Consider the following 23,183-nt stretch of genomic DNA (forward strand, 5'->3'; position numbering starts at 1 on the left):
ATTAACAGCCGTGCCTCCCTCGCCGCTCCCACGTGCCACTGCTGACTCTGAGCTCTCTAAGTCACTTGGGCCTTGGGCTCCATGACGTTTGGAAATACCTGCCTTTCCTCTCTCAGGTGTCATCAGGTAATAAACCTCAGCGGAAGCAGACTCCCCTTGGCGCAGCGCGAGACATGCAGCTCTGTTAAACCACAGCACCGCCACCCCCCACACACACACACACCCAGGATTAGCCTGGAAGGAAGGTGGGGACAGCGGGAGCTTCAGTGGTCCAACAGACCCGGAGGAGAGGTCCTTCCAGGCAGCTGACTTGGAGGTCCTTACAGAGGGATCAGGTCGGAAGCATGAGCTACTTGTATGGTTACCCACAACAGAAGTAATGGAATTGGAGACTGTCCCACTGCAGGCAACCTAAGAAGGGGAGAAACAGGCATTACCTTCTCAGCACACGGGCTGAGAGGTCAAAGACTTTCTAGATCAGAAAACGGACTTGTCCAAATCAAGATGACTTTCAGTAGCGGCAAGGAGAGATGGTCTTTTGGGGAACCTGCAATAGGCTAGAGACACAAAGCATGAATGATGAGTTAAACATAAGAAGGCCTGGGAGGTCAGAGCACATATCAAGTCGCAGATGCTTTTGTAAGGAAATGTTAGCACAAAACAAAATAAGAAAAATCCCAAGGTAATTAATCTATGTGCATTTATATCAAAAGAATTTAAGAAGGAAAGAATTTACCAAGAAAAAATCCTTCTAGTGTTAAGAATTTAAATTTTGGAAAGGCATGGGAAAATGAGAGGGTCTGGGAAGAGGAAAGAAACAAGGACAGGGATGGGAAATCGGACTGACAGAGAAAAAGGATAAAGAAGTCAAAAGCATTCACTCAACACAAAAGCAGGTGAGCGAGGGTTCTATCCTTACAACACTCTGGTGGTCTCAGAAATTCTAGGCACAGTGGTGCTGAGTTCTGTCTGACATGGGTCTTTCTGGACCTTATCCCAGGAGATTTAGTTAATAAGGCACTGGGTTAATATTAACACAAGTTTCATCTGCAAAGCCATCCGGCTTTGCTGTCCGAAATCCATGGAAAGGCGAATTGCTTCAATAGCTTTTCCACACTGCATGCAGGAATGACGGCCATCTAGCCCTGCCCTCTGTCCACCCATCCCACCGGGCCTGTGTGCTGACTCTGAGCTTGGGATCCAGAACCTTCCAGCTGGTTTCTGATAAGGTGGGCATTTTGAGTCCAGTCTAGCCCCTCTCAGGAGCTGAGGTCGCCAAGGGCCCTACCACTGCCAGCAGGAAAGAAGCAGAGGAACAGCCGCTCTGACTTGTCTCTTTTCAGTGGCCAAGCCCATCTGGAAAAGAGGGCAAGCGAGCGGAGAGGATGGGGCTGGACACGGACCATAGAGCACAGCCTCCGGAGCACTGAGCAGCGCCGAGAATGAAAAGGGAGTGGGGGGCAATAGGAGATCATCCAGCACAGATGGTAAAAAAAAAAAAGGGGGGGGCGGGGGAGTGAGGATTGGAAGTGACCGGAGCATCCATCCTGCTTTTCCCGGTGAACATAGGAACGCAGAGCGCTTTGTGTGGCAAAGGAAGCCCCAACCAGACTTCCCACCCAGCAGACTCAGGCAGCCGAGGAGACTATGTTCAGGTAATGCAGGAACCACCTCCTGTCCCGCCTGCCATCACCCACCAAGCCCTGAGGAGACAGCGTGGTCATCCAGAGCCACTCACCCGCAAGAGCCTAGAAGACCCAACGGATGGGAATCCGAGGGAATAATTTCTGTAGCAATATCCTGACGCTGCGCAGCGCCGCCGTTGGCGCTCAGAGCTCCGCGGCACACGGCTCGGAGAATCCGACATAATAAGCATTCCATTTCCTCGCCTTCCCTCTGGATGCCTCCTCTTTTTCTGACATGATGCTATAAAACTCAATGGAATCAGTCCTCTGCTTGCAGACCAGCCAGTATATTTAGCAGAGACGGGAGACCCAGAGGCGGAGGCTGCACCTGGGAGGTAAGGAGGAAAGACGGATTGCGTGCAGCCCCAAAAAGAACAGCCACGGAAGATGCCTAACACTTCTGATGGAGCCAAAGAGTTCCGAGTATTAGTAGTGACCATCTCAGCTTCACTTAAATATGATCCCTACATCCCACACAGCTCATTACCGCCAAAAACCAAAAAAAAACCAAAAAACGGACTGTTCCCTTACAGCCAGAGCAGCCAGTTTCATTCTGATTGAAGAAAGCCAACTTCAAGAATGACTGAATGTTTTCTTCTTTCAAACCAAATCAGGGAGCCTTAGCTGTGCCTGCAGACATTTTGTCTCCTCCTGCCTCTGCCCATGGCGCCATCTAGCGTCCTCCAGCCTGTACTACACGCTCCAGCCCACTTCTTGAAAAAGCCCTTTCTTGTAAAGAACTGGTTTTCATAGAAAATCATGAGACTTGATGGGGGAAAAAATTGGCCTCTGTGATAGACATTTTTCAAAAGTGGTTGAGCAATAAAGACTTCCCATTTATTAGATTTCACACATGATTTTGCTTGAGCCAAACCAAAGACTCATGACTCTTAAAAACAATGAATAGGCAGAGTACAGAGTGTTTGGGCAATTTTCTCACGGTTGTTTTTAGGAAAGAGGTCTGTGTGCGCACATAAAAAGCTGACTGGTCTGCATATTGGGTTAGCAGTGCACATTTTCCAGGGTGGGACATCTTACAGCTAAAACTTATTTGAGCCCTGTTATGGGCTGAACTGTGATCCCATTCGAAAAGTCTTCACCCCCAGTACCTCAGAATGTAACCACACTAGGAGATGAGGCAATTACGTTAAAATGGGGTCTTTCAAGGGGTCCCTAATCCAGTGCACTTTAAGGTGGTGCCCTTAGAAGAAGAGGAAGTGTAGACACAGGTTAGGCAGGCGCAGTGGGAAGGCGGCCATCTGCAGGCTAAGGGGAGAGGCCTCGTGAGAAACCCACCCCTTGATATCTTGCCCTTGGACTTCCAGCCTCCAGGACTGGAGGAATTTCTCTTCTTCTTTAAGCCGTAGGTGTTAGGGCAGCCCTAGCCAACTAATACAGTCCCTCGATGTGGTTTTTCCCCACGAAGTGACAAGTGTCGGGGCCCTGGAGGAAAACCTGGTCACACTGAAGCACACTCTGTGTCTCTTCCTTTCATGCACAATGCATCCTGACTCCTGACACGTTGCACAGCAGCTCCGGGAACCCCCAGTGCCCAGCCTCACCCCTCCCAGTAGGGGAGCTATTCACAGTTCAACCTGTCCCGGGAACCCCCAGTGCCCAGCCTCACCCCTCCCAGTAGGGGAACTATTCACAGTTCAACCTGTCCCGGAACCAGGTTCCCCCGTGGAGGCTTAGGGCAAGCAGCAGCCTCGCTCAGTGGAGGGACCTGAGTGGCAGATCTGCCTTTGACCAACGATTTAGGTGGGTAAGCTTTGGCTAGTTACGGCACCTCTGGGAGCCCTGGTTTTGTCCTCTGAAAATGAGGGTGATCGCGTTGCTAGGAAAATGAACCGCGCTCATTTAGAACGAGGCTTCGCACAGAGACCGGCACGCCACTGCTCCCTACACTTCCACTAGCCACTCCCACGTGGGGACAGGGACAGCGGACTTCCCAAACTTCCTAGCGGAAGGTGTGCAGAACCCCGACCTCCCTCTCCTCTTGGAGGGAGAGGGGAGAGGAGCTGCTCACGGGAATGTGGACATTTAAATACCCCTGTTCTCCAGACTCCGCGGCAGTCCCCAGAGGGCGGACGTCCCAGATAAAAGCCAGGTTTAGAAAATCGCTTGCGATGACTTGATTTCCATAACCCCAATGAAAGATAGATCTCCTAGTGAGGACAGGAGCCTTTAGCTAGAAATTTGAAACAATTTTTTAAGGCGCAGAAGCACGAAAGCTGCAGCGCATGGACAAGGAAAGGCCATGTGCTGCAAGGAGCCAGACTCCTTGGAACCGCAGCGCCGACTCAGCCTTTTCCCGGGGAGATCAATCCTCCAGCAAGACCATTTCCTCCCGCGCGCGCTCCGGCAGAGGGCGCAGAAGGGGGGATAAGGGGGGGGGCGCAAGGGCCATTAGTGACTCTGGGTGACCCGTTCGCGCAGCGCGCGTCACCTGCGGACGCGCACGGCCTCCCATCTCTGGCCGGCCTAGATCGCGGAGCCCGAGCCGCGCGCAGCCCTGTCGCCCGGGGCCTCTGGCCGCATTCCTGCTGCGGGGCTGCAGAGCCCAGGCAGGCAGGCGACGGCAAACTTGGCCCTCGTGAGCCGGAGTCCCCTTGCAATGCGTTAAATGCACGTGTGTGTCCCTGCGCAGGCTGCCGCATCCAGGCGCTGACTCGCCCCCCCTCCCCGCGCTGTCCCCTAGACAGAAACCACGGCTCCTCCTGGCGGACACCAGCTTCCTCAAGCTTCCACGGCCCTTGCACGGTTTTCATCTTTAGTGGTGCGGGGGCGGGGGGGGGGCGAGGGGGTGTTCAGCTTCAAACACACACACACACACACACACACACACACCAGGTGAGGGATTTTCCCGTTGGGCGTCTCAGAGGTCTCCGTGGCAAGACTCCCACAGGCTAAGGACTAAAAGAACAACGGAAATGCAATAAAAACACAAAAGGAGTAAGGCCAGAAAAGTGCACCTTTGCAACTCAATGCAACACAAAGTTGTGAATATTCACTATTTCGTCTGCACTCATCTCCCCGGGGCAGACAGAGCAGCGCTGGCTCTCTCTGCTGGAATCACGGATGCTTTGGCAAGGAATGAATGCCTTGCAAATGAGGCACGTTTTCTTAAATATATTGAATATATAACACTGGCTCTCATAAAGCCTTATGTCTGTACAAGGAACGCATACTGTAGAGTCAATGAATAAGAGAGGTAAAGCACCATACATTTATAAGTTTTTATTTCACTGGTTTGATGGGAACAAATGATAATTAAAATGTCTGTGCACAAACATCTAAAACAGCTTACAACTCTAAATGGCACGTCTAATCCAGCCTTGTGTTGTATGTACTCCCTTAATAGGAAACATGTACGTAAAAGCGTCTAGGAATTTCGCCCAAATTGAAGTCAGGCCGTGAGTCCCTGTGATGTGGGCCCTCTCCTGTAATTTGCTTTGCGAGAGGCCGTCGGCGCTGGCAGTTGCGCCGGAACCTCTCAGAAGATGAAGCAGCAGTGAGCATGTGGACATTTCTGAACAGTACCTTGGACACTGGAAGAGGAAGAGGAGGAAGAGGCAGCAAAGGGACAGAAAGGTCTACGATCGTTTACTTTGCAGATTAAATTGGCAGACATGTCCCTTTGAGACCAAATCAACAAGGTCAGGATGTCTCTCTGGGCCTGGGGTCCTCCACCCTCAGAAAACCAGAAAGGACAGAGATGGTGAGAGGGATAAAAGGTCCCCTGGGAGGCCCAGGGCCAGGCTGTGTGGAAGTCTCCCTCTGGTGGCATTCGACAAGGACAGACTGTTTTATGCCATTCCTGAGAACTGCCAGCATGGGTGTCGGGGCTTTCTTTCCAGCCCTCAAGGTCAGAGCCAGGGCTACAAATCCGGCCTGGAGGGGGCCTGGCCCACTGGCCCTGCCCTAGTGCTTACCTGGGAAGGACAGTCCTGGGGTCAAAGCCAGGAGAAAGGGGAGCAGGGGTGGTTGAAATGGATCTAGGGAGTAGAGACTCTCAGAGGTGGGGGTGGGGGAAGGGAGTGATCTTAAATCTACATAATTTGGATGCAAAATGGTATATAGTATGCTTTAGCCTTTGTGTTAAGCCTCTGATTCAAGTCATCGAGGATTTACAATGTGTTTTAATTTGAAAGGATGTGAAATAGTCAGAAGGCAAAGAACTAAGGAAAGAAGGTAACTTGCTATCCATGTATTGGTGACAGAATATATTTTCTCACCTAACTGAGGCTATGTAACACCAAAGATAACCACCATCTTTCCATTATCATGTAGCAAATATTAAACACCCATTGTGGCCAAACATTCTTAGAGGAAGCAATGAAAGTCCTGATATTTATATGAAGATGTAATGGAACAATACTTTACATCAGTGGTTCTCAAAATGTGGTTCCCAGACCAGCAACATCAGCATCACTTGGGAACTCATTAGACAGGCAAGTTCTCAGGACTCTCTGGACCCACTGAGTCAGAATTTCTGAAGGTGGAGCCCAGCACTCTGTGTTTTAATAAGCCCTCCTGGTGATTCTGATGCCTCTTGAAATTTGAAAAGCTCTGCTCTATGTAACACCTCCTGCCTTTTGGTGTCAAGTGTTTAACTTTGGTTTGAAAGTCAGTAGAAATCCATGCATAATGGATTTAAACTAGGCTTTGGAATATGGGAACTAAAACCTGATAAATACACAATCATCATTCCCATCTCCTACCCAGTGCAAGAAACCTCACGTAAATCAGCAGAAGGCCTATGAGAAGAGACAGATAGGATGACAGGGGAGAGGATGGGCTTCATGGAACTGGGACAGACATTTCCGATGACGTGCCGCAGGGCTCTGCTTTCTGGTAGGCTCATGGAACATCTCGATCACTGGTAAAACTTAAAAAGTGCTTACCAAACTTAAAATTTACAGATTTAATTAAGTGGGCAGAAATCCCCAAAGTTTGATGGATAGATCGGAGAAGATAGCAACAGTATTGGATATCAGCAGTATTTACAGCTAACAGCATGTCATCTATTTGGGATACTGAACTGCAGTCCCTGTTGCAGGTGCTTCTCCTAATGCTTACACCCATGATTTCAGGAGACTTGCCTTGGCTGGTGGAAACCCTTCTACCAGAGACTTCTGGCGAAATCCATGGCCCACCCTAAGAAGGTGATGACTGGAAGACAGACAGCCTGAGTTTGAAGCCTGGATCCATCACTCACTGGCTCTTGGACTTTGGGCAGTCTACTGAATATTTCTGTGCTTGGACATCCTGAATTATGAATTTGAGGTGAGAGCAATGAACTCAGAGCCTAGCATAGAGGAGAACTCAACAAATGGCAGCATTATTATATCTTAATATTATCATTATAAAGTCATATAGGATGGTATTGGGAATTGCAGGTGTTGGAGATACGAAATACAAGTCTCTGGGGAAGGAGAAGAGCCCTCTTCAAATGTGTGAAGGGATAGCGAATGAGAGGGAAATAAGACACATGTAGACAATCACCAGAAAGCAAGCTACCTAGACCCAAAGGATGGGAGTTACAAGAGGCAGTATTCACCCAAGTATACCCAGCAACGTGATAGGCTCTCACAAGAGATAAGGAGGGGGAAGAAGTGGTAAGGAGCTCCCAGCCCCTGGAAGGGTTTAAGCAGAGGTTGAGTTGAGCCATTTTCAACGAGACGATAATTTAAACAAGTAGGACTAGCCTTTGATGTCTCTTCTAGTTTAAATAACTTAAGATCAGTTAAGTACGTTAAGATCAGCTCTAGAATCTTAGGTTGCTTAGAGTTAACTCTAAGTGGCCACTTACATTGCCTTTGTGTTTGCTCAAACAAAAATTTCAAGGAAACTGAGTAATTGGGCAAGCAGTATACCAAAATAGGTATATAAATGTATAGTAATATCTCAGCATTAAGTATACTAGGTAATGGGAACAGCCTAAATATCTATCAATAGAGGATTGGTTAAATAAATTATACCTGTCTTGGTACATTCATATAACAGAGTAATCTATAGCCATTCAACATGATACTGATAAACATCAAAAATAATCATGTAGATCCAGGGTGAGGTCTACAATGTTTAGCAACCGGGGAGTGAGGGGTGTGCAGAATTGCTGACCAAACAGAAGAGACCCAGCCTCAGTCAGCCACCACCAGAAGGCTCTGGTGGAATGGACCAGCAGGGTATCCTGTAAGGTCTGTGTCCACTGGACTCCTGGGGGGCTCAGTCAGTTAAGCGTCTGCCTTCTGCTCAGGTCATGATCCCAGATCGAGCCCTGAGTCAGGCTCTCTGCTCAGTGGGGAGTCTGCTTCTCCTTGCCCTCTGTCCCTCTGCCTGCTTGTGCACACTCTCTCTCTCAAATAAATAAATAAAATCGTAAAAAAACAAAACAAAACCAACTGTGACATTCAAGCAAGATCATGTATAGACTACACGTGAAGAGGGATCTGAAAGGATGTTCACCCAAAATCAACAGTGGCTGTGAAACTTAGGGTAATTTCTTAAACTTTCTTCTTTACATTTTCCGTGTTGTTTGAGTTTTTAAAATGNTGCAAGATCATGTATAGACTACACGTGAAGAGGGATCTGAAAGGATGTTCACCCAAAATCAACAGCGGCTGTGAAACTTAGGGTAATTTCTTAAACTTTCTTCTTTACATTTTCCGTGTTGTTTGAGTTTTTAAAATGAGAATACTTTGTTTGGATTTTAAAAATCAAATGTTCATTTATAGAATGAAGATCAAATCAATGAGCAGACTTTCCTGAAAGGATTCTTCCTGTCGGGTGAAGGACCTTCTTTCAGAGCTTAGTAAGGGGCCCTGCCCTTTCCTATTTTAGTCAGCAGATTACCTGTGACATCATTTTATATTCTGATGCTCATATTATCCCTGGTTTGGCCATCGGGAGCCCCTTCAACCTGCCCTCTGTTATTGAGAAGCCAAGATTTGGGTGTTAAGTGTGTTCTCGGCTATTTGAGGGACAGTCCCAGTGGACAGAGCTAGGGAATATACGTATAGATGTGGTCGGACATATGGATAGGGACGTACACACATGTACAGCTCCATTTATTTCTAGATCTATCTATCCATTGAAAACCAAGTTCCGACACCTCCAATTCTGGGTTCGAACACCTCTGATTCTAAACCAACTAGAAATTCCAGTTTTCTCCCTCTCCATATTTGTACCTTCTTTCCCTGACAGTGACAAACTTGCTTCTCATTATCCTTAATATGGGCACTTATCTGACCCATCTCCCTATAAGTGGCCTGCCTCCTGTCTCTACTCCACCCTTCCTCACCCCGCTCAGGCTCCACTCACCACTTCGCCCACCTACCCTGGTGACCTTTGCCCCCCTTTCCCTTCTCTGGCTCTGCCCCCACCTCACTCGTTCCACAAGCTGCCCCTCCACCTCACGGCATCACCTCGTTGCCCGCCCCTAAGCTATCAAAGAGACCTTAAAACAACAAATAGTTCTCAAAACATTCCATGTGTTTCCACTTTATCTCCTACTTTTCCTATTTTAACACCATAGCTCCTCCCAGCTCATGGCATAAGATGTTGAGAAATTCCGACACCTGGCTGGCTCAGTCAGTTAAGCGTCCGCCTTGGGCTCAGGTCATGATCCCAGGGTCCTGAGATCAAGTCCTGCGTCAGACTCCCTGCTCAGCGGGGAGCCTGCTTCTCCCTCTGCCTGCCCCTCCCCCTGCTTGTGCTCGCTCTGTCTCTCTCTCTCCAACACACAAAAATAAATAAATAAAATCTTAAGAAAGATGTTGAGAAATTCCCCACTTCTGCACGCACACGTACAGACCAGCATACGGGGCGGGTAGGTTCATAATTGCCAACTCGAGCCCCAGCCTCATGACCCGACTGTGTCCTTGATGTCCCCACGTGGTGCTTCATAAGCATCTTAATGGAATGCAGCCGGACCGTTAGTCCCACATGTGTCCTTCCATGGGCTTCCTGGCCTCATTTCCTGGAGCCTCCATGCACTGTTTCTCATCCTGAAAACCCAGGAATTATTCTCGATTATTCTCCTTCCCCAGTGCCTATTTCCACACCTAACATACTGACTCTACCTCTCCAAATACTCCAAATCGGTCACCGACTTACACCCTCATCCCCTGGCCTTGGTCAGCATCACTCACCCTTGAATCACCAGTCAGCTCCCCACTGGTCCTCCAGGTGCCGGCCCCCCTCCCCGGGCGGGTCGTATTGTTGTTCACNAGTCACCGACTTACACCCTCATCCCCTGGCCTTGGTCAGCATCACCAGTCAGCTCCCCACTGGTCCTCCAGGTGCCGGCCCCCCTCCCCGGGCGGGTCGTATTGTTGTTCACAGTTGCCCCAGCCCCCTGCCCCATCACCTTTGGCCTGGGTGGGAGAATTGCCTTGGCCCATGGATGTGAGCAGAAGCGTGAAGCGTGAGCGCAGGGCCGGTTCCTGGTCTCTGCTGTGGGGGCACAATGCATCCGTGTCCTGTCAGGGCTGCCTCCTGCAGCCTGGCCCCACAGTGAGAGGCAGCCAGACTAGAGCAGCGGCCTCTGGGATGCGAGCAAGAACCAGGTGTCCTCATGGTGAGCGAGAATAAGTTGAGGGGCGTACCTTACCATGGCAGAGCTTACTAACACGTTCCCTGAAGTCTGTTCCACTCAGCTGCCACAAGTTTTCTCTCAAAAAAATAAATCAAGTCACTCCCAGTGATTTCAGCCAGTCCCTGACCCTCCAGGGGCTTCCCAGAGCACTGTGAGTGAAATCTCAGCCCCTGAGGGGGTTCGCAGGGCCCCCAGCTCTGGGCCTCCTTCCCCACCTGATTCCAGTGGTCCCCCCTCTGCTCCTGGTGCCCCCTGAGCAGCTTCCAGCCTGTCGTCGCTGGCCCTGGCTCTTCCCTTTGCCTGGAAGAAGCCACCTGATCCCCACAAGAAGGGCTCCTTCTTGGGATTTAGATGTCGGATTGAACATCGTTCCTTCAGAGAGGTGTCCCTGACCCTGCGCACGGAAGCACCACCAGCCACCATGCCCTCCTTCCTCAGTGATGTGCGTTGGCTCTCATGACACCTCTCCCATAGTTTCCAGGTTTCTCTATTTTACCTGTCGTTACATACCTCCTCCCACTGGAAGTGCAGAGACCTGTCTGTCTCGGTGTTCGTGGGCCTGGAACGGGATCTGACCCTTACCCAGAGCTGAATAAATGTTTAAGAAATGGATGAACGAGGGGTGCCTGAGTGGCACAGAGGTTAAGCGTCTGCCTTCAGCTCAGGGCGTGATCCCGGCATTATGAGATCGAGCCCCACATCAGGCTCTTCTGCTATGAGCCTGCTTCTTCCTCTCCCACTCCCCCTGCTTGTGTTCCCTCTCTCACTGGCTGTCTGTACCTCTGTGAAATAAATAAATAAAANCCTTAAAAAAAAAAAAAAAAGAAATGGATGAACGATGTGTGGTCAGGTTTTTAAAAGCAAGTCATGTCCTGCCCCTGGGTGAGATACAGGGATGGTCTTTAGAAGGAGAGACCAGAGGACAAAAGGTTGATGACTCGGTGGAGTGAAGAGTACCAGCTTCCAGAAAATAAGTGGGCTGTCGCGGAAACCCCTCTGAGGGGCGGGTGGGACCCGATTCTGGCCCCAGCTGTGTCAGCACGTGGCTCTAAGACGGTGGCATGGGACCCACATCTCTCAATCCTGATCTTTTCCTGAAAATGTGGATTTTTTTAATTAAAAAAAAAAGATCTCTAAAGCCTTTTCTGATTTTGTGATGCTAAGCACATTTCACACCCAGGACAACCAAATCAGGGCTTGGGAAGGAGGTGGTTGAAAGCCACTAGGTGCTAAGTTTGCTCTTTCCGNACGGAAACCCCTCTGAGGGGCGGGTGGGACCCGATTCTGGCCGCAGCTGTGTCAGCACGTGGCTCTAAGACGGTGGCATGGGACCCACATCTCTCAATCCTGATCTTTTCCTGAAAATGTGGATTTTTTTAATTAAAAAAAAAAGATCTCTAAAGCCTTTTCTGATTTTGTGATGCTAAGCACATTTCACACCCAGGACAACCAAATCAGGGCTTGGGAAGGAGGTGGTTGAAAGCCACTAGGTGCTAAGTTTGCTCTTTCCGCAGAAAGAGAGCAAAAGTACAAGCCCCCGAAGATAAATGAAAAGCACTCAGAGGCCAGCTGAAGTTGATCTATTAACACCGAGTCATTTCTGGGATGCTGAGGACCCTTCTGGGTGCTGCAGGCAAAGAACCCCCCCACCCCCGCCGGGTTCTGAGCTCCACTGAGCGTCCCGGGCCAGTTACCACACGCTTCTGAGCTTCAGTTTATTTATAAAATAGGGCTGCCATTGCTAATTTCACGGGGATGTTGGGAAGATTAATAACAAAGAAATAATACCTACATTTATTGAGTGCCTAGGATGAGCCAGCCTCTGTGCTGTTATGTACACGCACTCACTTCTTTCTTTCCATTGTCCTATAAAGTTGGAATCATCGTTCCCTCTGTTTGATTGATGAGGAAACTGAGGCACTGAGTGGACTTGCAGCTTGCCCTGGGCCTCGCAGCCACCGAGCCATCACCTGCATGACTCCTGTCACTTATCTTCCTAGGCAGGAATCTGTCTGCACTGTTCACTTATGTAATGGGACCAGCAGTGCCTGGCGTGGAACCCGCACTCCATAAATATTCATTTCGTACTTCCTGTCCACTTTTCAGCAGTGCACTAACTTGGTCTTCTAGAGAAATGCTTTTCTGTCTTCCATAAATTAATGCTGGTAGCCAACTGCCTTGGAGAATCACTTCACCCTAAGCTCTGGGTGAGCTGTGCAGGCGCGTATATGTGCATGTCTGTGTGTGTGTGTGTGTGTGTGTGTGTGTGTGTGTGTGTGTGTGTGCTGAACTCCCAGCAGCTTTCTGTTACCAGTTGCTTCGATCAGCCCCGGGTCTTGCCCGAGGAGGGTGCTGTGTTCCCTGTGCAAACACAGCTCAGCTCTGAGAAGGGCTGTGGGTGCATAAAAGGTGCTGGCTGCCTGTGAGTCATTCTAATAGGGTTGGCAAGGCTAAGTCACAGCAAAGCGAGGCCATGAGCAGAACAATAAAACAACTTTTGAAAGCAGGCAGAAATGTATCTAGCTTTTGTGGCCGCGAGCTGTAGCGTACAGAATGTTCCCAGAGCCCAGGAATTGTAAGGATCTGAGACACACACAGACTCTGATTGTATATTTTAAAAGCTAGTGTGTTAAGTGTCAAGGCTAGGAATAGTACCTCAATAACTCTGCTGAAATATTGTATTGACTCTTCTAAAACTTTATTAACCAAAGCTTTTCATTTTTTAATTTAAAAAAAAAAGAACTCTTAAGGAAAAATAGGGTTCTTGTCTGGGTCCTGTTTTCCCCCAGACCTGCACCTGTAGTCAGGAGATGGGTGAGTGGAAGGGACGGTAGAAACCACCCACTTCGATCCCTCCCTATTACAGCAAAAGAGCTCAGACCTCAAGATGCTAACTTCTGCCAAAGGCACACAGTGAAGTAAAAGGAAGTCAATCTCTCCCTGTCCTTAATCATAGCCTCTCAGCTTAGAAGGACTTTAAAGACCAAATTAGTCCAACCACCCCCAAATTCACGTCTCCCTGGCAGCCGAGCGCTCTCTGTGCTTGAGTGTGTCCGGTCTGGGAGCTCACGGGCCCTCAGGGGGCCTGCCCATCTTTACGGAGTTCCGAGTATTTAAAAGTGTTTTTATTGACCAGAATTCGATCTGGTGTGGCTTCCACTCTGCCAATGTCTCTTAGTTGCCTGCTGCCACCAGAGTCCGGTGTTTTTGTGAGTCCTGTCCTACCTCTGGCCTCAAGGCCAGGCCTAGAAGAGGCCGTAAAACACATACCGATTTCCCTGCCAGCCCTTGCAGACGCCCTCACAGCTCCCTGCTGATAGTGACCTCCAAAAACAATATCATCACCGGAGCTCGTCCCTCGTTTCTGCTGCGGGCTGACATTTTTGTAAGTCCGGGCAGAGGCTACAACCAGGAGAAGGATGCCGTCTGCGCTCCCCGCCTGCTGCATCCACACGCAGTGTGGGGAGACTCCCGGCTCCCGGCTGTGCTCCCTGAAGATTTCTTCCTGTGTGGCCACAAGCTGAGAATCCACCCAAGCCCTAAATCACAGCCAGCAGAAGGCTGAAAATACTCCCCGACAGCTTCTGTGCAGCCCTTGAGCTCAAGAACTCCTTGTCAAGGGGCTCCTGGGTGGCACAGCGGTTAAGCGTCTGCCTTCGGCTCAGGGCATGATCCCGGCATTACGGGATTGAGCCCCACATCAGGCTCCTCCGCTATGAGCCTGCTTCTTCCTCTCCCACTCCCCCTGCTTGTGTTTCCTCTCCCGCTGGCTGTCTCTATCTCTGTCGAATAAATAAATAAAATCTTTAAAAAAAAAAAAAAGAACTCCTTGTCAAGGTCTTGACAGTTCATGCTTTCAGAGCCAGATCAGAGCCCTAGGAAGGTTTGCTGATCTTTTCTGGGCGGCGAGACTGAGTAGCCAGAGTTTACGCAGGGGTCAGAGCCAGCTGTCAGGCAGTGGAGAAGCAAAGCCAGGTGGAAGGACACAGAACTACGGGGAGGAGGACGGTCCTCATTCAGCAGACCATATCTGAAGTCAGGCGGTAATTGGCACCATTTTTTTAATTACGGGGTGTCAGTCTCTATGCTAAGCGACTTAGGTGTGTTATCTCATTAAATTGCTATGAATCTTCCTGAGGAACTTTAAGGAAGCTATTGTCATTCTGTTTTACCGAGAGGAATTGGAGGCACAGGGAGGTGGAATCATTAGAAAAGGTCATATCATTAGTAAATGGCTGAGACAGGATGCAAGCCTAGATTCTCTAAATTGAGACTCCAAGCCACTCCCCCGTTTGGCTCCTTCCTGTGCAGACCCTCCCTGAAGCCAAGGGAGGGTGCCTCTCCTCCTGCCACCCCCTGAGAACACCCAGCTTGCAAGCCCCCAGCTCGGGAGCGTGGGGTCATCTCTCGTTCCCGGTCTGAGGCTCAGATGCTGCTTCAGGCTGGGACTCGGTTTATGGAGCGAAACCCCAAGTCAGATGGCAGGCCTGACGCGTTCCCTTTCTCGACACTCCACCCACCCCAGGGACCAAGTGGCCAGTGGTTGATCACAAGGAACAAGAGATCCCATTGAGTACAAAAATCGCATCTAGAACCTTTAGGTAGTTTAAGGGCCTTCAGCACGAATACATCCAGAAGCTTCCTCCAAGCAAACTGCGCAAGTGCTAGGACTTAGAGTGAGGCCACCCCCTGCCGAAATCCCACTGCACGTGAAAGCCACTTCCTGAACATGGGTGACCGTGACCGGCCATGAGGGCCCAGAGTGATGCCAATCCCTCCAGGGCAGCCGCAGGACCCCGCCTACCCAGGGGCAAGACCGGATGTGGAAGTCAGCCAGCGCTCACAACAGTCCTGCTGTTGGCCTGCTTAAAATCTTCAGCAGTGTTCTCTATGGCCAACAGAGCAGAGTCTGAATGCCTTAGCACAGCACACATGGCCTTTTTACAACCCGCTTTACTAGCTTCTTTCTCTATCTGACTCACACACCCGCCCTTCTCTCCTTTCACATCAAACCCTTCGCTCCCCACGACCTGCCAAGTTCTTTCAAGATCTAAGTTTTAGCACACGCTGTTCCCCTTCTTTGCCTCATGAATGCCTACTTATTCTTCAAGATGCAGCGCAAATAACCCTGCTCTCCAAAACATTCCCTGGTCCCCAAGTAGTACTTCTTCTTACGCTCACATAGTCAGTTATTCAAACATCTCTCCATTCTGCCAATGAACGTACTGGCCTCTTAATACGCCTTTGCATACCTCTTCCCTGTGAGACCTCAAACTTCTCAAGGCAGCAGTTGTCCTAATAATGGTATGGCCCATGGCTTAGAACATCCTCATGATTATCCATAAAGCGCCGCTGTATCCCCCCAACAGGTGTGGGGGTCCTGTGTCCCGCTTGGCTGCCGCTTGTGGTCCGCATTTGGGAGGGTCTAAGTCCATACCACTCGTTGATGATCCCCATCAATCCTGCAGTTGTCGTTTTTCTTCTTTCGAGTTACTCTCCGTTTTTCTCCATGCTATTGGTCTGTCTTCACAAAGCTGTCATTTTTTCTCACGGCCTGTTTGACCCCTCCACCAATGTTTGATTACCAACTCAACATCTCGCGGATTTCTACACCATGCAGCCATTTTTAATTGCTTAAAACTCTGAAACCTCTGAGTCAAATCTAGAAAGGAATATAATTCTTCCAAAGAATCCGTGAGAGTTATTATATATTGATATCAAAATTTTACTCATCACTGATGCAATCACCCGTTCTTGAATGTTATAAGGTAGCCTGGTCATAGCAGCTTACCCCCAACTGGTCCGTGGGGAGACAACTTAAGCATCACTGGTGCAGGTAGGTATTATAGTCGGTATTGAGTTCCATAGAGAGACATAGGTACGGCACGCAGGTGTGGTGATAACATTTAGAGTCCTCGCCACGTGCTGCTAGCCTCCACCTGAGAGCTTCTTATGCACCATAGCAGCTGGGTCTCACCATAACTGCTGCAGAAGCTGTCAGGACCAGAAAGCCAGCGAGGCTGTCTGCATGCTCTTCCCCCTCCCTTTAGCCCAGAGCCTAGCATGGTAGGTCTTCAACAGATCATTCCCTATACATGTTGGGAGAATTAATGATTGAGCGGAGTAAACGAATGCACGACAGCCCCATCCATGTCATCAAGACATGGATACCTGGGGACTGATGGAAATGTGGCTGCCACTGACAGTGGCATGGTGGGACAGTGGTGATGGTGGTGACAGTGGTGGGATGGTGGGATGGTGGGACAGTGGGATGGTGGTGACAGTGGCGATGGTGGTGACAGTGGTGATGGTGGTGACAGTAAGATAATATGCATAATGGTGTCCAGGAGTCAGGGTAATTTGACCCTTCCCAGACCCGGAAGAGATGCAATGTCTAAAGCAGGCTCCCAAGAAAATCCACGGAAATGTGGGAAGATGAAGCAAAAATTTTATTTGTAATTATTTCAAGAATAAGAACTTGAGCTCTTATTTAATATATACATATTTGATATTGTAGATCTACAACAGAATATTTATGGGTGCACATACACAATGTCAAATAAACCTATGCATGTTAGGGGATATGTGCTCAGAAATTTTTAATGACAGGGAATCATACTCAGAAGAGTTTGGAGAGCACTGACTTGGGAGGAGTGGCCAATCCAACTTATGTGGGCAAGGTTGGAAAGCACGGGCCTGGTGGAAGGCTCCAATCCCCCTGAGATGTTCACAGACTACCTTGTAGCAGTGTGAGATAAAGGTGTCCCTCCAGAAAAGGAGCATCTCTCTAAGGGCCCTGATGACGTATAACAATTGGGAAACTATTCTAGATTTTTCGGCCAACAGAAACCCAATCCCCTTGTGCGTAGGCATCTCTGACACACACAACTGATAGTGGTCAGACGTTATTGATCAAGGTTGCTTACCATTTACTGGGGTGACCATTGCCTCTTCAAACACTACATTGGATTCCCAGCACCTGGATTTTATGGAAGTGGAACGTGTTCAGAGAGACGATAGTCCCAGCTGGGAACTGGCAAAGCCAAGACTCTGACCGAGGCCTGTGGGACTCCAAAGCCCACAGTCTTTCCACCATAACGCCCTGAGGATGTCTGAGCTGGCACGCTCACGTGAAGGAAATCCTCTCCCAGGACGGCTGGGACTCACCCCCAGGGTCAGATTGCTCTGTTTGCAGACGCGACTTGCAGAGTCGAGCTGAGGCTTTCCTCGGGTCAACGTGGCACACGTTCTGGGTGCCCTTTAACATGTAAATTATATAACACAATCAGGATGAAAGCCAGATGTTAAAAACCTTGATCTGAATTCTGAAACTGGGCATGAGAAGTGATTCGATATTCTCCATGGCCTTGAAGCCCTCAGGGCTGTGCCAACCCTTGGACCCAAACTGGAAAAGCAGACTTTTATCAGAAAATTAAAATTTAACCAAACATATCTATAAACTGGAATGCACACACCTTCCTGTCAAATATCAGTTATTAATAAACATGTTGACTTGTGTGTTGGAGAAGAAATCACTGTTCCTCTGTTACATGAAAATAAATGATCAGTTCTAAAAAATCTATAACTCTGGTGATTTGAGTTTTGAGAGTTTGATGATAATTTTCTATTTCCTCACCTGTAATGGTTAACCTTCTTCTTATCTTCTGAGATGAAATTATATATCCAATACATTTTAACTTTCAACTGGCATTCACAGCGTCAGTAGTTGGCATTGGCAGGACTGGAGAAGTAAGGCACTAGGAAAGAAGATGAATAAAAGAGAAGAGGGGAGAGGAAAATCAGAGCTTTTATTTTATTTATTTTTTTAATGTTTTTTTATTATATTATGTTAGTCACCATACAGTACATCCCCGGTTTCCGATGTAAAGTTCATGATTCATTAGTTGCGTATAACACCCAGTGCGCCATGCAATACGTGCCCTCCTTACTACCCATCACCAGTCTATCCCATTCCCCCACCCCCCTCCCCTCTGAGGCCCCCAGTTCTTTTAAAACCTAGAGGCTTGCACACCATCTACCAGGCCAGCTTCTCCCTTGGGGGGGGGGGGTCTTGGGTTCTCGCAACCCGGGTATGGCATTACCGCATGTGACCAGCAGAGGGCGGCTCCTCCTTGTTTAAAGCAGAAAGCCTCGCACCTGGAGCTGAGGTTCTCCCAGAGAAGGCAGGTTTAGAGGGAAATTGCCTAAGCAGAGATCTGCCCACCACGAATTGTAAATGAGTGTCCTCTTAGCCTCTGCCTCTGTTGAAAGGACAAGAAAGGGCTGGTGAAGAAACAAAGCCCTTGTCACGTACTCATTCATTACTCAGCTCTTGCTGAGCGCCCACCGACGTTTGGATGTGCGTTGGGTACAGATGAAAGAGACTCATCCCTGCTCTTGAATTCCGTGTTTGGTGGGGCAGAGGTCCACGCCCGGAGCAAGGCGAGGCCGGAGGCCGGTCAAACAGGGGCGTCAGAGGCATTTCGACCACACGCGTATCCAGCCACTCCTAGGGGGAGCCATGCGTTGGGTAAGACCCTGGCGATCTTCCTCCCAGGGCCCCCCAACAGTCTCTCCCCCCACCCCTTCCCCCAGATTTCTGCTTTTCCCTCCACCCCAATGTCCTCGCTGCCACCAGAACCCGTTTTTCAATAGGGTCAATGTGTGGGGCTTTTGGGTGAACCTTTCTTCTCTTCCCCTGTGCCCTCGCTTCCTTTCCCACTGGGAGGGTGGCTGCCCTAATTCCACTCCCCTTCTTTGGCCCCCTGACGCAGGTGGGCTTGCTCCGCGTGGCTGAGGCTAGGCCAGACCACAGCCTGGCGCAGGCAGTTTTGCCGGTAGGCTTGTGTGTGCGCTCTCACCCGCTTGGGCCTCCCATGTGTCCCTGGCGTCCCCGAGGGTCCCTGCCTCTGTCGGCTGCCTGAGCCGAGTGTGTCACCTCTTTTCATTTCATCACTCTGTACAGGTCCTGGTTAAGGCGCATGGCCTGATGGTCCCCGGGCCCACACTGCAGAAACGTAACTGGCTCTCATCTTCCCTCGGAGGCAGCAAGTCAGACTCACACGCAGCCGAATGGGGACCGTCTGCCCCTCCTACCTGTGAAGCTCCAGCCGCAGAGTGGCAAAGGCTTTCTTTGCTTTGAGCCTCAGCCCCGACTGGGGCCTTTCTCTTTTACGCTGCGGCCGGCCGGGGTGCAGAACCAAAGAGCAGGTGCCTGAAACAAACATGCCCCGCCCACCGAGGGCGCCTCTGGAGTCCTGCAGCCCCCAGGGGTGCTCTCCCTATCCCGGGGTCAGGGAGCTGTGCCAGGAAGGTGTGCCTGGAGAACGGGGACTGCTGTATTGCTTTTTTTTTTTTTTTTTTTTTTTTTTTTTTTTTTTAAGATTTTATTTGTTGGAGAGAGAGCGTGAGCACAAGCAGGGGGAACAGTAGGCTCCCCGCTGAGCAGGGAGCCTAACTCAGGGCTCCATCCCAGGACCCGGGGATCATGACCTGAGCCGAAGGCAGACCCTTAACCGACCCAGCCACCCAGGCGTCCCAGAACTGGGGCTGTTGTAAGCAAAGAGGCGAATTCATTTCCTTGGGTCACCTGAATATAAGCGATGTGATGATACCTAGGCCTTTTTTGGCCCCAGATCCTGGGCTGGTCTTACCCCATCCCGGGTGGGGTATTAATTCAATGTTTTAGGTTGACTTGTCCTCTTTAAAAAAAAAAAAAAAAAACTGGAAGAGTAGGAGAAAATAGGAAATACCAGGCTTGTTATGAAGCCAGAAATCTAAATATAGCTTCTGTAAAGAGCAGCAGACTCAATTGTGGTTTCTCTGTATCTTGAAAAAGCCGCAGCTAATGACCAAAACAGTCCCGCTGTATCTAGGCTGGTGACCAGCGACCAGGCCTTGGCGGCGTGGTAACCGGGATCACACGGCCTCCCAAGGACCCAGGGACCATGCTCCTGACACAGCAGAGGCTGCTCCCAGCCACTCCTTCTGGTCCGAAGTGGGGAGGCGCGGGGTCGCTGCAGCAGCCTGAGCCAGACAGACCCAGTCAGTACGAAACGCCATGAGATCAGGGTGACATGACAGCACTGGGGTGAGAGTGGGGGGGACCTTGGGTTGGGGGGGTGTAGTGCCCACCTTTCTGGGGAAAAGATTTGGAGCTGAATCTGAATTTACTATTCAGAATGGGACTCAGGAAGGATCAGCTATTTGCCATTTGGGAACAGGTCCTTTCCAGCCAAAGGACCAGCCAAGAACCCCCAGGAGGGAACAGGCTTGAAACTGGGGGCAGTGGGGTCTGATTGGAGTTGTTAGGAGGCCACTCTGACTGTCATCCGGACGAGGGGCCACAGAGAGGCAGGAGAGGAGCCCAGAGGCCGCTGGTCCTGGGGAGAGCGGGGCAGCAAGAGCAGATGGGGGCTGCCCTCGGAGGCAGAACTGGGGGAGACACTCTCGCTTACACGAGCTGCCGTAGATGGGGCTTCCCCTCCAGTCCCTGGACACAACCAAGGGGAGTGCCCCTGCTGGCCCCTCCACCCAAGGGGGACATTGATGAGACAGGGAAGAAGGGACAGTGGCCCTCCACAGCTTTGCCCTTGCCCTCCCCCCTTCCCGGTCTACCTCTGGGACACGTCTATCCTTGGAGAGGGCATGTTCCAACTGAGTTCTCCTCCTTCCTGGGCAGGCTCTGGCTCTGGGGTTGAGGCCATGTGGCGGACTGTGCCCAAGCCCCAGGTCTGAGCCATTGCTAACTCAGGAGAGAAGCTGGTCCAAGCCCGTTCTCAGCCCATCGTCTGGCCCCTCTGCCTGACGCTGCACCTGGAGGGCAGGACAGATGGTCACTTGTGGGCCCCTAAACACTCACCAGAAAGGACACAGATGGGAGGGGGAGCAAGCCGGACCCCACTGATTGGTTCTGGTTGTGAGGGATGAGGGGTGAGGGGCTTAAGGATGCCTTTGAGGGTCCTGACCTAAGCAAGCAGGTAGTAGATAAGACAGGGAAGACCTGGGGGCCGTGAGGTGGGGGGCACCCATCTGGAGAATTCAAGAGTTCTGTTTATTTATGTGTGTGGTGCCTGTCAACCTCCAAGTGGAGAGGTCAAGTGGGCAGTTGGAGGAAATACTCCAGGAGAGAAGGCTGAGGACTGCCAGCCTCGCGCAGTTCCCCAGAGGCCATGGGTGACTCCCCCGCCAAACTGCCACTGCTGTCCTTTCTGACCTCAGCCATCTCTCCCGTGTGACAGCAACGAGTTACACAACGGGCATCTCCAAACTGCTTTCTCCCCTGAAGCTTAATTAAAAAGTAATTAATTTTTTTAAAGCTATTGGCTCTATTATAGAGGAACCAACCCGATCAGGGGATATTGGGCCCAGCAAAGACTGGCTGTGCCATCATGGGTCTTCTTCCTGTTGTTCTTGTCTGGGGCCCCTCCCTTAATGATGTAGTGAGAAAGCTGGAGGACATCAATTTAAGCATTTACAGTGAGTCAGGCCCCACGCCGAGCACTTCATTTGTTTCCTCTCATCCTCCCAGAGACTCTGGGAGGTGAGTAAAACTCTTGCCCCCATTCCACAGATGCGGTAACTGAGGCCTGGGAATTTTAGTGAGTAACTAACCCAAGTGTGTTGACCCCAACGTCTTTGGTCCCAACCCTACAGTCCACAGCACACCAGTCTTCCCACTCAGAACTGGGCCCCCCAAGGCCTCTGGAGCAGCCCCAGAGAGAATGGCCCCAGAACAACCAGGACTTGCCTCAACATCTGTTCCCAGCCTGTCCTTAGCTGAGGCAGCACCCCCCCTACACCACCACTGCCGCCAGCACTTAGAGAAACCAGTTCTCCCATGTACAGGTTTCTGATCTGACAAGGTAACGCGTCTACACTGGCTGCCCAACTCCCAGGCCAGGTAGTCCCTTCTCCTGCCTTCATCTTGCCCAGTACATGGTTCTAGAAGGTGGGGAGAAGCTGGGAAGGCAGTGAGTAGAATCCCAGGAGGGTGAGAACAGAGCTTTGGGCACTGCCCCAACCATACCTTTCCTTGACACGTTCCTTCCAGAGCCCAAGTGGGAGATGACATAAAGACCAGGGGTGGGGAGAGTAAGCAGGGGCTCCAACTAGAATCCATAATCTGGCTCTGTCTCGTACTACCTGATGACCCAAGTCAGATCACCAAAGTCTCTGAGCCTCATATTTTCTCATCTGTATAATGGGAATATTCGATTTTGTAGTGTTATTGTGAAATTAGTGATAATGGTTGAGACACTGCCAGGCAGATCTTAGACCTTCAAAATAGGGGTTGTGCTTATGATAGTGAATACTGGAGCCAGGCACTTAGATTCTGATTCCAGTAAGTTACTTAATACATTGAAACTTGGTTAACTCAAAAGTAGAATGACAGTAGCAATAGTACCTATCTTGCAGAGGTGGTGAAAGGATTAAATAAAATAATGCCTGTGAACAGCTTAGCATGGAGCCTGGCAGTAAATTTTAGCTATTACCATCATAGTTAGTTCTTAGAAATTACTGAAAGGCCTAGAAGCAATAACATCTCAATAGCAATAACCATACTAGCTCCCATGCACTGTTTTCTAAATACCGTTTCCTACCAAAGGACACCAGAGCTCCTTAGAGAAACAGCGAATTCTAAATTGGGGGCAAGAAACGTACCATGTGCACCTGGAACACTTTGCTTGCAGATAGGTCAAAAGTACACAGGGGCCCACTTGAAGGAGCTCCCACTGACAACATTTGGGACAGTAAGGCCATCAATAGTGATATAATAGATTATAAGACATTGAATTTTAAAAAATCTATAAATCCATTGTGATACACAAAACAAAGTGATGAATTGAATGTTGCTACCCGGCAACATAATAATTGACTCAGACAAGGATCATCAG

The 23,183-nt window shown here is 49.9% G+C and overlaps 1 long non-coding RNA gene across 1 annotated transcript; it reads right to left on the reverse strand.

Moving 5' to 3' along the window:
- Nucleotides 1-255: 255 nt before the first annotated feature.
- Nucleotides 256-2,316, reverse strand: LOC117802965. Its single transcript, XR_004626449.1, has 3 exons — nucleotides 2,217-2,316; nucleotides 1,739-2,013; nucleotides 256-411 (listed from the first exon to the last, which is right to left on the reverse strand). It is a non-coding gene; the product is annotated as an uncharacterized LOC117802965 (long non-coding RNA).
- Between the last annotated feature and the right edge of the window lie 20,867 nt (nucleotides 2,317-23,183).

Source organism: Ailuropoda melanoleuca, chromosome 7 (assembly GCF_002007445.2).
Source record: "Ailuropoda melanoleuca isolate Jingjing chromosome 7, ASM200744v2, whole genome shotgun sequence".
Taxonomy (NCBI): Eukaryota; Metazoa; Chordata; class Mammalia; order Carnivora; family Ursidae; genus Ailuropoda; species Ailuropoda melanoleuca.